General features: G+C 40.3%; 2 protein-coding genes across 3 annotated transcripts in view; one reads left to right on the plus strand and one right to left on the minus strand.

Moving 5' to 3' along the window:
* Positions 1-9,866, minus strand: part of LOC136857936 (putative defense protein) — a 36,890-nt gene extending 27,024 nt beyond the window's left edge. Inside the window, exons 1-2 of one of the 2 annotated variants that reach the window (XM_067137036.2) lie at positions 9,752-9,866; positions 5,318-5,458 (exon numbers count right to left, since the gene is read on the minus strand). The gene's annotated coding sequence lies outside the window, so the exon portion shown is untranslated. Of the gene's footprint in view, positions 1-5,317; positions 5,459-9,693 lie in introns of both variants that reach the window. The other variant, XM_067137035.2, reaches the window with a different exon arrangement.
* LOC136857934 (FMRFamide receptor) overlaps positions 1-12,804 on the plus strand; it is a 434,139-nt gene that overhangs the window by 321,331 nt on the left and 100,004 nt on the right. The window lies entirely within an intron of this gene.

A 12,804-nucleotide genomic window follows, 5' to 3' on the forward strand; every position in this document is an offset into this window, starting at 1 on the left:
ATTCCTTTCTTTACAATACTTCTACAGTTCAACACTAACATATTTTGCATCCCTACTTGACTTCCAGATCAATGTACCCTTATCACCACTCCCTTGACCACCCCGTTTCCCTGAATGTACCTCCCTATAACCCTTCCAAACAAATTTCCTAACTTATATGTATCACTGCGGTTTAAGTGAAAGCCATCTGCACACAGATTCCTATCTCCTACCCACCCATTAGGATCTAGAAATCTCACTTGCAGTTTCCCACATACCCACTCCATAGTCTCATTTAAATCCCCAATCACCTTACACTCAGTATCCCTCCTACACAGTGTTCTGCACATAAAAGAACTCCTGCGGGGCAAAATTTCAACACCTTGGCGTCTCCGAAAACCGTCAATAGTTGTTAGTGGGATGTAAAAACAATATCATTATTATCATATTAAACACATGGGAACAGAATGTACCAACATACCATAATAATAATAATAATAATAATAATAATAATAATAATAATAATAATAATAATAATAATAATGGTGTATGGCCTCCGAGGAGGCATATCTGTGAGGATGAGGCCCTACCTAATGATGAAGGCAGCACGGGCATGTGCACATACACACACACCTACATACAGTCCCCAAGTCAGACGAATCAGTCAATGAAGGTTAAAATCCCCGACCTGGCTGGGAATCGAATTCGGAACCCTCTGGACTATTTAGCCATGGAGACAGACAACATACCACATGAAACTCTTTCTTACATTTATGTTCAAAATGCTCTCTATTAGCATTGATTCATACATCAACTTGCCATTGCATTGAATTCCGGATGCGCTGTTGCGGCAGACTAATGCATGTATCAATGCCAACGGAAGGCAGTTTGAAAGAGTCTCATGTGTTATGCTGGCACGTTCTCTTCCTGTGTGTTATATGTAGAGTTGTAGAAAACGAGTTCTAACATGGAAATAAAGATACAACATTATTCTCTTCTATGTGCCAGGAATGTCTCCTGAAAGTTTGGCCGTACGTTATTGTTACACACTGTATACCAGCTTCGCGTCAGTGAATTCATTACAGTGGTCTCAAAATCGCGGCCCGTGGGGCGCCATTTTCGCCGACAGGTATTAATTTGAGCCTCGCGACATATTTATTGTTTATCATGTTTACAAAAGTGATATAAAAATGAAAACTAAACATTATCAGTTTTCTGGCCTTTGGTCACACGGGTACCGGGTTCGATTCCCGGCAGGGTCGGAAAATTTAACCATAATTGGTCAATTCCGCTGGCACTGGAGCTGGATGTATAAGCCGTCTTAATCATTATTTCATCCTCATCGCGACGCGCAGGTCGCCTACGGGTGTCAAAAGGCCTGCATCTGGCGAGCCGAACTTGTCCTCGGACATTCCCGGCACTAAAAACCATATGCCATTTCATTTCATCAGGTTTCTTATGATTTTGTGTGCTAGTTGTTTTACGTCGCACCGACACAGATAGGTCTTACGGCGACGACGATGGGACAGGAAAGGGCTAGGAGTGGGAAGGAACCGACCGTGGCCTTAATTAAGGTATAGCCCCAGCATTTGCCTGGTGTGAAAATGGGTTCTTATGATTTTAAAAAATGCATCAGAATAATAAGCATTGCATTCTTTGCAATGGCAAGTTTAAAAAGATCATTAGCCAAGGTAATGCTTGTACAAAAGTTACTATGTTTAAGGAAGACGGGCAAGTTGGCTACGCGGTTCGCGTCACTTAGCTGTGGGCTTGCATTTGGGAGACGGTGAGTTCCAACCCCACTGTCGGCAGTTCTGAAGATGGTTTTCTGTAGTTTCTCACTTTCACACAAATTTTGGAGCTGTACCTCAATTAACACCTCGGTCGCTTCTTTCCTAGTCCTTGCCCTCTCCTATCCCTTCGTCGCCATAGGATCTGTCTTAGTTGGTGCGACGTAGAAATAGCAACAACAACAAAAAATGTTAAAGAATGACTTGAACCAGTAGTTTGAATGTTTCAGGGATATGAAAAAAATATATATTCAGGTCACCATTTTCTTGCCGTGTTGCTGATGCACCTTAAGAACTTAATTAAGATACATTCAATGTGATTCTTTGCTAAAGGAAATTTCAACAGATGCAATCAGAGATTTCTACCAGTTTATTTCGAAAGACAAGTATCAACATGTTCACAAACTAGCTGCCCGGGTTCGGTCTGTGTTCGGAACAACAATTCATGAGAACAAATGTTTTTAAGAATGAACTTAGTGAAATCACTTGAAAGACACTCATTTGTTCTCAGTTTTACAAGTGGCAAATTCAAAAGACAAAAATACACCTCTTCTAAAATTCGTGGTTAGAAAAAATAAGGTAACATGTTGTGAGGGCCTACTCCATACCTTAATTAAAATGTCATTTTTTCAACCACCATATTTGCATTTTGTGTGATGCCTGATAAAGGCATGCTCGGTTCACCCGAAAGGACTTCAGTTCGATTCCCTGTCAGGAAGTCAAAAAATAAGAAACGAGATTTCCACATGTGGGGCAGGAAACGGCACTGAGGTTCACTCAGCATACACTAGAAATGAGTACCAGGTTTATTTCTGGGGTTAAAGCCGTTCGAGCATAGAGCTAACAACTCTATCTCACTTAGTGCCGAGGTTACGGATAGTGGAAGCCTTTACCTTCCACTTCTCCAAGCACTTTGATGGCTTCTACAGAGATGGCACTGCATTTCAAATAATAATAATAATAATAATAATAATAATAATAATAATAATAATAATAATGTCATTGATGATTTCACGGCCCGTACTTATTGAAGAAGCCTTTCTCGTGGACAGTCGAGATTTTCTTCGTGATGAGGCAGAGCACAGTTCTCTGCGAAACGTAAAGAATTTCACCTTATTTACCTGATACGGCATAAACCCAAAAGACTATACAGTATAATGCCAATAATAATAATAGTTTGCCAATAATGTGTTTTCTTGTCTACAAGTTACATACCTACTTTAAGTACTTACGCAGAAAAACTGAGCAGTTCGTTTCTCGCGAAAAATGTAGCTTTTCCTTCAGAAAAAATAGTAAATTAATCGTCGGCCCCAAATGATCCTACAGATCTGCAAATGCCCCTTCAGAGGCTCTGAGTTTGAGACAAACTGATTTAATGGAAAATTCTGACTGCTCGGCGCCTCTGAAAATTGTAGTCAGTGAGACGAAAAACCATCATTATGTTGTTTTTTCAAATATAAGCTGCTTTATGTCGCACCGACACAGATAGGTCTCTTATGGCGTGATGGGATAGAGCTACAGTAGGAGTTGGAAAGAATTGGCCGTGTCCTTAATTAAGGTACAGCCCCAGCATTTGCCTGGTGTGAAAATGGGAAACCACGGAAAACCGACCTTCAGGGCTGCCGAAAGTGGGATTCGAACCGACTATCTCCCGAATGCAAGCTCACAGCTCTGCCATGAAATTTCAAAAGTGGTACAAGAACTGGAACGGGTGCACTCAGCCTCGGGAGGCCAAATGAGTAGAGGTGTGTTCGATTCCCACCTCAGCCACCCTCGAAGTGGTTTTCCGTGGTTTGCCAGGCAAATTCCGGGATGGTACCTAGCTTAGAGCCACAATCACTTCCTGACCTCTTCCTTGTCTATCCCTTCCAATCTCTCATCCGCCGACAAGGAATAGCAGGTGAGGCTGCTTGGACGAGGTACTGGTCATCCTTCCCCGTTGTATCCCCTGACCTAAACTCTCACGATCCAGAACACTGCCCTTGAGGCGGTAGAGGTACGATCCCTCGCCGAGTTCGAGGGAAAACCAACCCTGGAGTGTGAACGGATTAGGAGAGAAAGAAAGATTTTTTTTTTTTTTTTTTTTTGCTAGTTGCTTTACGTCGCACCGACACAGATAGGTCTTATGGCGACGATGGGATAGGGAAGGCCTAGGAGTTGGAAGGAAGCGGTCGTGGCCTTAATTAAGGTACAGCCCCAGCATTTGCCTGGTGTGAAATTGGGAAACCACGGAAAACCATCTTCAGAGCTGCCGACAATGGGGCTCGAACCCACGATCTCCCGGATGCAAGCTCACAGCCGCGCACCTCTTCGCGCACGGCCAACTCGCCCGGTGAAAGAAAGAAAGAAAGAAAGAAAGAAAGAAAGAAAGAAAGAAAGAAAGAAAGAAATGGAAGCCAACAGCTAAGTCCCACCGTCAGCAGCCCCGGTTTTCTGTGGTTTCCCATTTTCACACCAGACAAATGCTGGGGTTGTAGGCCTACCTTAATTAAGACCACGGTCGATACCTTCCCATTTCTAGCCCTTTCCCATCCTTCCGTCGCCGAAAACCTTCGCTGTGTTAGTGCGACGTTAAGACCAAAACTACATGTCCTAGGAGTCAACTGCTGAAGACGGCTGGATACGATCGTTTGATAGTACTCCAACGAGGACTCTTGTTTTAAAAGCAGGAGTGAAATCGTTACTTTTCATTATAAATTCTTATCACTGAGTAATGAACGTTAATATTAACTTTTTCAACACACCGAACGAGTGACTATTTGATATGGGTTGAGCAACATAAGCTTACATTCGGTAATTGACGGTTTCGAAGCCCATCGCCTGCAGCTATGAAGACGGCTTTCCGTGGTTCATTTTCACACTAAGCAAATGGTGAGACTGTACTCTTAATTAAGGCAACAGCCCCTATCTTCTCACTCCTAGACTTATCCTAGTCCAACATCGCAAAATTCCTATATATGTTGGCACAAAATTAGCACGGATAGGAAAAGGAAGAAATAAAGAAAACCAACACTAAAATTATATTTTGACGCCAATTCGGGCTTCATCAACTGACCAGCATTTGGCTTGAAATTGGTATAAGAAATGTATTATTATTATTATTATTATTATTATTATTATTATTATTATTATTATTATTATTATTATTATTATTATTATTATTATTATTATTATTATTATTATTATTACGTGTCTCTGTGGTGAAGTGGTTACTGTGATTAACTGCCACCCCCGGAGAATTGGGTTCGATTCCCGGCTCTGCCACGAAATTTGAAAAGTGATACGAGAATTGGAAAGGGTATTGGAAAGGTGGACCCTATTGCAATTTATTTCTTATAATTGCACTTCAATACGGAACAAAAATGAAATGTATAGTTTATAATTGAAATTGGTTAAGTCAATTATTATTATTATTGTTATTAAATTTAGTGTCGGTATTAATGTAATTGCGTATTAAGATGACATTTTACCAAGTACTGGTACATCTAATTGAACCCTGAAAACTGTGATTACAACATTCACTTAAATTGCCATGAGCGCTTGCTTACCTTTGATGACACGTATCTGCGGCTGGCTGAACTCAGGACAGAAGTCTTCGCCGGTCTGAGCATTGAATAAGTGGATCGCGCCTTAAATATTCTCGCCAAGACGGCTGCAACCTGCAGGGAGTTCCCCGTGACCTCCGCCAACTCAAGGAAGGAGAGACAAGATAATCATGAGTCACATCTACTTATCCTTTGTTTAGAAATACATCTATATTCATTTCACAATATAAACAAGACTTCCTCAACTGGTGTTCGTTCGTGTGAAATGGAATCATCAATCATTTCCTTCAGAATGCGAGTTCACACATCACATGTTGCAGTCGTGATTACTGGAAACCACCTACTGTCCGCACACTTTATCTTGATGCATTTGTGTACGGGGTGAGGAGTAAGGAGGGAGCTGTCCCGGTATCGATAGTGCTGCCTGGTGCTGCCAACTGAATGAAAATGAAATCTGAATTGAATCGAGAATATGATCGATCGATATGAAATTTCTAAACCGTTATCATCTTAAGCCAACAACTATGTCACATACACATTATATAACATTATAAAACATATCTCTCGATGCGAATCTTGTTCCTAGCATGAATTCTATACTTTGACTTTGATGTGTAAACAACAACAGTACCAGTACGTAAAGTTTACGCCAGATGTCTCACAACGATGCTTAAGCGATTCATAGTTTGTGTTTCAAAGGTTGCCAGTATGAATCTCGAAGATCGCCGAGGTCGACCGATTCAGCACTAGGATGTAAATGCACCAAGATAAAGTGTGCGGATAGTACTTTCGTTGTCGAACGGTTAAGTCTGCCTCACAATAGACTTCGGGATCTGCATTGTTTATAGTTTTGGCTGGCCGAGTAGCTCATTCGATTGGTCACTTGTCTCACTGCAAAAGATTGCGGGCTCGAATTCTACGGCAGTATCGTACTTAAATATGAGAGATTTAGATCCGTGAAAAATAACCGTTTTTCAGAGGAAATTTTCGACACTGCGGCGTCTCTTAGCCCATCGAGAATTGACGGTATCGAAATCCATCTGTATTGCTTTCTTGGGATTTCCATGGACATGTATCGATATTGCTTTGAGCCCACAATGTTTCAAACAGATAACGCACAGTTAGATATTTATGCAACTCGTGCGTAAAGTGGGTCTTTTTTACATGAGTGGAAATATGTAAGCACGAGGCGCGTTAGCCGAGTGCAGACAAGTTCACTCCATACAAGTTTCATACATAATTTTATCTACTACCATAAAAAAATATCAATTCTATGGAAAGAAACATAGAACTGTTGAGATTTGAGGTTATGGATTTATCCGTTTACGTTGTTAGAACATGTACTCTTTGGTTGTGTGTCGTTTGAGACACATAAAGAAGGCTGTAATGTATAGTAGGCCATGAATTGTTTAGAGAAATAGAAATACAGTGTGTAGCAATAAGGTACGGTCAAACGTTCAGGGCACATTCGTCACAAGTGGAAGAAGAAACTATGTTATTAGGACATGGGTCCGGAAACGCTTTTATTTCCATGTTAGAATTCATTTTCTACAATTCTACATAGTAGGCCTATATTAATCATGGGAAACACATAGGAACAGAACGTGCCAGCACACCACTTGAAACTCTTTCAGGAAATGTTCAAAATGCCCTCCGTTAGCACCGATACACATGGACCCCAGTTGCCAACAAGCTTCCGTAAAACCTGCCATATACATTCATCTCACCTCATCCCCAACCCCGTATCAAGAAACGGTACTAAGGAGGTAGACGTATACTGTAGAGTAAATAAAAATAGTAGGTACTGTAAGTTACCGGTACATAATAAATACTTTTTAAAACTGCGTTAGTATTTTTGTATAATATTGTACGGTAAACGAAAATCCGAGTGGAGTGTTAACGCGCTACGGCTATGGAGCAAAGTTCTGCACTCGGGAGAGAGGGATTCGAACCCCACCGTCGGCTGTCGTGAGAATGATTTTCTTTGGTTTCCCATTTTCACTTACCCCCTGTGGGTGGGTGACGGAGACGAAGAATACACCCACAATATCCCCTGCCTGTCGTAAGAGACGACTAAAAGGGGCGACCAAGGGATGATTTGTATTAGAACCATGAAACTACTTGTGATTAGTACCACCACGCGGGGAACACCATGGGTCGCTTTTATTTGCGCATAGTACCACTATGTTAGGTACCAAATAGGTTTGTGATTAGTAGCAACAGAGTGCGTTGCCGGCTTCTACAGTACCTTTGATTAGTACCACTTTAGGAGCGACACCATGGTTCTGGCTTGAGTATGATTAGTACCCACTATGTGAGGAACGCCACGGGATAGTGCGGGTCCCTGTGCTTAGTACACTTATAGGCCTACTATGTGATGAGCACTATAGGTTTGCGTTGCCAGTAAATGGCGCGCAATGTGCGAAACACCATAGGTCTGTATTACATGTGCGAATTTCATTACCTGTGAGTAGTACTATAATGTGTGGAATGCCGCGAGTATATGCTACTTTTGATTAGTACCGCAACATGACACATTGCATGGTTCTCCTTTCCTAGCGATAAGTACCATTATGAGGGGCCGATGAATTTTGGACCGCTTTGGACTACAAGCATCATCGATTCAGTATTATGCTATAGACGCAGTCCCTTGGTCAGTAATACTATTCTTTCACGTCAGTTTCTGTGAATGTGAGACATTGCGGGTCGGATCCACTGATTGTTTTAAATTCATATCCATCCATTCATTCTTCGTCCTTATGTTTTGAATTCTGATCAGTGGAGGATTTTGGACTTTTAATTTGTCATTCCATTTCGTCTAATTTCTTACCATTAGGGGCCGATGACCTAGAAGTTAGGCCCCTTTAAACAACAAGCAACATCATCATCACCATTTTCACTTCCCGATAAATGCTCGGTCAGTTACTATTATTAGGCCATAACCGATTCCTTCCACTACGTCACCCAATTTCATTCACCATCATCCACTTCATCTTCATTAGTTCCTCAACTGAGGTTGGCGTCAGGAAGGGCATCCTGCCGTAAAACATGCCATGTACATTCATTTCACCTCATCCCCAACCCCGTATCAAGAAACGGCACTGAGGGGGTTGCCCACTTTATTTAGCCACCCAACTTCGAATTATTTAGTGTCCCGCTTTGACCTCTCAGATATCCGATTACCTTACACAACAGCCGCTTGGCGTAATATTATGGTTAACTTTGATGAAGCCGATCGCTCTAGAATATTACATTTTTTAGAACCTAGTGATATCAGTGACAGTTCCTCTGAGGAAAATAATATTGAATTGCCTTCGATTAATTTTAGTAACAGTATTTTTCTAAACTACTAAATGACACTGAAGAAGAAGCATGTGGGCTTGAGTATAAGCTCAAAGACCGATACTATGGTAGTAATAATGTATTATTATTATTATTATTATTATTATTATTATTATTATTATTATTATTATTATTATTATTATTTTTTCGTCCAAATTTTGCTGTACGAAGTGAAACCTGAGTAAACTCGAGATATTTTATTCCTAAATTGGAAATAAAGTACATGAATGTAGCAATAATTATTGTTGGTACAAACAGGTGGAAACAATGGCAGGAGGGTGCTCGGAATGAGGAGAGAAAGGCTAAGTTGGGACTGAACTTGAGCGATGATGCAGTACGCATTAACCCTGTCCAAAGCAAGAAAAAATGGGTGATTGTGAACAGGAACACAGTAATTTCCTCGTTTGTGCTAATCAAAGATGATATTAGTAGCACACACGTTTTAATATAATGACCAAGATTTCACACTACATAATATTTTAGCTTTCATTTTATGCTTGTTGTTTTAAGGGGCCTAACATCGAAGGTCATCGGCCTCTTTCATTTTATATGACACAGTATATGGCACAGTATATTTCCATATACTGTACGTGTGTTGAGCACGATTTTGGCTTTTGTTAATAATAATAATAATAATAATAATAATAATAATAATAATAATAATAATAATAATAATAATAATAATAATAATATATTATATAATAATATAATATATTATATTATATATTATGATTATATTAATATATATAATATATTATTTATTATTATTATTATTATTATTATTATTATTATTATTATTATTATTATTATTATTATTATTATTATTATTATTATTATTATTATTATTATTATTATTATTTGGCTTTTGTTGTCAAAATCTTATTCTCTTGTAGTAAGAAAGAGAATGAGACACACGAAGTTTATGTAGTCGCCTCTAGAGTCGAACACACAGCACGTGTAAGACCAGTAAGTGAGTAGTTCACATTTTTGGAATAATCATATATGCTCAGATTAAGACAATAACAACAATACCTTACCTGTCTTACGTCTCCTGACACCACTATGTGCTTTTCAAGGCACCCGGATTGAGTTTACCTTTGTGGGGTGTTGTTAAAATTTGCCACGCTTCTAGTATGCGTTAGCGATGGAAGGAAGAGAAACTGTCTACAGTTAGATCACCTTGGAGCAACCTGTTGTGCTGAAATTGACAGCTGGGCTTATAACCTTGGGGATGAGCCTGATCATCACTACCATTTGTCGCTCTATCCAGCCAGCTGTATGGTGGAAATCCCAAGTCCAAATTTGTACAATTGAATCCCAGCATTGTCATTTAAGGGCATTTAAATACAAGAGACGCGTGTCAGTGTATACTTCTTCTTCTTTATCTTTTTACCCTCCAGGGTCAGTTTTACCCTCGGACTCAGCGAGGGATACCACCTCTACCGCCACAGGGGCAGTCTCCTGGAGTTACAGACTCTGGGTCGGGGGATACAGCTGGGGAGGATGACCAGTATCTCGCCCAGGCGGCCTAACCTGCTATGCTAAACAGGGGCCTTGCGGGGGTATGGGAAGATTGGAAGGGATAGAGAAGGAAGAGGGAAGGAATCAGCCGTGGCCTTAAGTTAGGTACCATCCCGGCATTTGCCTGGACGAGAAGTGGGAAACCACGGAAAACCACTTCCAGGATGACTGAGGTGGAAATCGAACCCACCTCCACTCAGCTGACCTCCCGAGGCTGAGTGGACCCCGTTCCAGCCCTCGTACCACTTTTCAAATTTCGTGGCAGAGTCGGGAATCCTGATCGTGCTCTGATAATGGCATTTTGGTATACCGACGAGTTGATCTTAAAGGCAGACTGAGCTGAAAGTCTGCAGTCTAATATCTTGGAGCTTGAAGAGAGGTGCAGTGAGTATGACATGAAAATCAGAGTTTCCAAGAATAACTAAATTCAGTTGAGGAAGAAAGCTACGAGGATTCAAGTGCAGGTAGAGAGTACAAAACTGACGCAGGCGGATCATTTATAGTTTTTTTTTTTCTATTTGGTTTACGTTGCACCGACACAGATAGGAAATCAAGTAGGGATGACATAAAATTGTTAGTGTTGAACTGTAGAAGTATTGTAAAGAAAGGAATAGAATTAAGTAATTTAATAGATATACATTTACCAGATATTGTAATAGGAGTTGAATCATGGCTGAGAAATGATATAATGGTTGCAGACATTTTCTCACGGCACTGAAGTGTGTATCGTAGAGATAGGATAGGAATGGTGGGAGGGGGAATTTGTAAGCTACGAAAAAGTTAAAGATGAGACACATGAAATTCTAGGTGTAAGGCTCATTTCTAAAGATAATAGGCAACTTGATATATTTGGAGTGTACAGATCGGGAAAGGGTAGCACTGACGCGGATTCGGAATTATTTGATAGGATAGTCAGCTATGTGGGAAACGACATGGAAAGAAATGTGATTGTAGCGGGAGATCTGAATTTGCCAGATGTCAATTGGGAAGGAAATGCGAACGACAGGAAGCATGACCAACAAATGGCAAATAAGTTAATATGGGAAGGACAGCTGATTCAGAAAGTGATGGAACCAACCAGAGGGAAAAATATCCTGGATGTCGTGCTTATAAAACCAGATGAGCTCTATAGGGAAACTGAAGTAATAGATGGTATTAGTGATCATGAAGCTGCTTTTGTGGTAGTTAAAAATAAATGTGATAGAAAGGAAGGTCTTAAAAGTAGGACTGTTAGGCAGTACCATATGGCTGATAAAGCAGGCATGAGGCAGTTTCTAAAAAGTAATTATGATCGGTGGAAAACGGTAAATAAAAATGTAAACATACTCTGGGATGGGTTTAAAGAAATTGTTGAGGAATGCGAAAACAGGTTTGTACCTTTAAGGGTGGTAAGGAATGGTCAAGACCCACCTTATTATAATAGAGAAATAAAGAGACTAAGAAGGAGGTGCAGACTGGAAAGAAATAGAGTTAGAAATGGCTGTGGAAGTAAGGAGAAATTGAAGGGACTTACTAGAAAATTGAATCTATCAAAGAAGGCAGCTAAGGATAACATGATGGCAAGCATAATTGGCAGTCATACAAATTTTAGTGAAAAATGGAAGGGTATATATAGGTATTTTAAGGCAGAAACAGGTTCCAAGAAGGACATTCCAGGAATAATTAATGAACAAGGGGAGTGTGTATGTGAGGATCTTCAAAAATCAGAAGTATTCAGTCAGCAGTATGTAAAGATTGTTGGTTACAAGGATAATGTCCAGATAGAGGAGGAGGCTAAGGCCAAAGAAGTAATAAAATTTACATATGATAACAATAACATTTACAATAAGATACAAAAGTTGAAAACTAGAAAAGCGGCTGGAATTGATCAGATTTCTGGGGATATACTAAAGACAATGGGTTGGGATATAGTACCATATCTGAAGTACTTATTTGATTATTGTTTGGTCGGAGGAGCTATACCAGATGAATGGAGAGTTGCTATAGTAGCCCCTGTGTATAAAGGAAAGGATGATAGACATAAAGCTAAAAATTACAAGCCAGTAAGTTTGACATGCATTGTTTGTAAGCTTTGGGAAAGCATTCTTTCTGATTATATAATACATGTTTGTGAAATTAATAACTGGTTCGATAGAAGGTAATTCGGGTTTAGGAAAGGTTATTCCACTGAAGCTCAACTTGTAGGATTCCAGTAAGATATAGCAGATATCTGCCTGCTGCCATTTCATGATGGATACAGTACTTTTGTATCCATCTCTTGGCACAGGCCAGAGTAAAGTGTAGCTTCCACCGAAGTCCCAGCCTCATCCATGGCTGTGACAATATGGAAGCTGCTGGGGTATGGGTGGTGCTGAGTAATGACATTCAGAGCACGACTAGTGCATCTGAGTGTTATGAAAGGTGTTGCTCATAGGGTCAGTCGTGCTGCAATAGCACTTTCTGACCCAGCGAGGAAAGTAATGGCAAACTACCTCACTCCTCGTCTTGCCTAGTACGCCTCATTATGGTGCTGCCATTGGTTTTTGCGGTTTCCTTTTAACCGCATAACCTTTGGTGGTGCTATTTGAGGATCCAACCAGCCTCTGGGCTGATGACCTAACAGACAGACAGATAGCAGATATCTTGGA

Source organism: Anabrus simplex, chromosome 1, assembly GCF_040414725.1.
Source record: "Anabrus simplex isolate iqAnaSimp1 chromosome 1, ASM4041472v1, whole genome shotgun sequence".
NCBI classification, from domain to species: Eukaryota; Metazoa; Arthropoda; class Insecta; order Orthoptera; family Tettigoniidae; genus Anabrus; species Anabrus simplex.